The sequence below is a fragment of the Halyomorpha halys genome, unplaced genomic scaffold (assembly GCF_000696795.3).
Source record: "Halyomorpha halys isolate HHAL.00 unplaced genomic scaffold, Hhal_1.1 Scaffold908.1, whole genome shotgun sequence".
Taxonomy (NCBI): Eukaryota; Metazoa; Arthropoda; class Insecta; order Hemiptera; family Pentatomidae; genus Halyomorpha; species Halyomorpha halys.
Window position 1 is genome coordinate 489,624 of NW_027115706.1, and position 2,013 is coordinate 491,636.

The 2,013-nt window shown below is 28.3% G+C and overlaps 1 protein-coding gene across 2 annotated transcripts in view; it reads left to right on the top strand.

Annotated features, from left to right (window-relative positions):
- The window catches only part of LOC106687022 (protein draper), a 129,992-nt gene that overhangs the window by 96,320 nt on the left and 31,659 nt on the right, over window positions 1–2,013 (top strand). The window lies entirely within an intron of this gene.

Sequence of the window (2,013 nt, forward strand, 5' to 3'; positions counted from 1 at the left end):
CTTTAAAACTTTTTCTGTGAAATATTGCTCTTTTAAATTATATGAAGTATTTTTTTTAGTTTAGTTTCTTTGAGAGATAAAGAACTATGCAATGTTAAGTAAGTATGATGTTTTATACATAGTATTCTCTTTTTTCTATTTTTTTTTATGTTTTGGTTCAACATCAGAAGAGAAATTGTTTCTGTTTACAATAAAATTTGGACGAAAACTTGGGCAACAGAATTGTTCAGTTTGTTGAACTTCTGAAAAATATAGGGAAAGCTACTATTAACAACGAAAAATATGAATTTCTTGATCTGAAATGTTATAAAAGGAAATTCATTAGTTTTCTTTAAATTTCCCAAATGCTAAAATATAAAATAATCTTTCGAATTCACATATTTGGTTATTACAATTTTTTGACCATTAAAACTTATAGTTATAATGGTATTGTCCGATGTACGGTGACGGGGATAAAATCCCTCATAGGAGAGTTCATAGGGCCAAAAATAATTAGCTAATAATTACCTAACCCAAGACAACGTTTAGGAGCTGGAATACGGATGTAATTTAATTAAATTCAATTTTTATGGATAGGTATCGTTTGTTGGCCCTCAGGCCATCATATTATGCAATGACATTATTTTTTATCTTACATCATATTCATTGGTTATAAAACATTCTGCAGTTGTGAATTTAATAAATTAATTTTAAAAAGTCATACAAAATCTTGGTATCATTTGCTTTATTTTTAGCTCTGATTTCACTTAAATCCTCTCGCCTGTACTTTGGTAGGTAGACCAATAGCAAGTTAATTTGCTAGTCGAGGCTTAAAAGGAAATAGCTTGCTCTTTTCAAGCTCATAACTGTCATTTGTGCTAATTACAGGAAAGATGATCGTACATTACTGCTTTTTGGTAATTGCGACCTGGCTGATAAAAACCAGCTACCTTGATCACTGTAATTTCAAACCTGTTACATAAATGCAATAGCAGACGTAACAAGTACTGCCAATCCGAATGTCAAACCATCATCTTTTTTTTTTTTCATCTGTGTTCCGCTGGTGATTTGAATCATTCTATAGTTTTACCTTAATCTGTCAAATTATTATTATAAATAGTCTTTATTGAAATTATCAAAATATAACTTATTACAAACATTAATTTTTTTTTTACTTCTCTCTTCAAACGTAGTTTGAGCATATTCTATTAGGAATGGATTTTATAAATCAACCTTATTCCGTTACACTCTAATGACGAATTATGAAATTTATTTTTTCTCCTTATTTTTGAAAAATTATACGATTTAATTTTTTATTTGTTACTAGCGAACAACAGGTAAATAAGTTTTCAAAAATTTTTATTCCAAAATTTTATTAGAAATAAGAATAAATAAACTTGTAGAATATATGCATTCATATGTAAATGATGAAAAGATTCCACCTTCATAAATAAATAAAAAAGAATAGTCTAATGAAGTTATTAATAGAATGTCCATATCGAGCAAGCCTTGTTCAAATAAGGTTCATTCCTAATACAATTTGTGCTTATATTTGTCAAATTTATATTTTCACTCAGTCGATCACAGAGTTGAGCTTTGGACTTTCACTGAACTTTCGAACCAAAATCCTCAATGCTCCTTACTTTGTCACAAATAAAATCATCCGTAAAGACCTTAATGTTCCTTATGTAACCTATCTAGTCTAAACCAGATATCCTTCCATTATAAACTCCCGAACAACTCAGCAACTAGACAACGGGATATATATATATTGCTGATCTTGATACTGTCAATTACTGATATTTTACAAACCTACGTAAGGTTTTTCATTCGAGACATGAACAATTATATGTCCCAGTAAAAGATATAAACATAGCGATTAAAAAAAAAACACTTGTCGGGAATGAATATGATGATACATTTACTGAACATAATTTTATTTTAAAAATCGCCTTTTAAAGAAAAGAATAAATAAAAACAAAATTTTCAAAGGTGATTTCATTCATTGCTTATTATAAGTTAGTAGAGATGAAT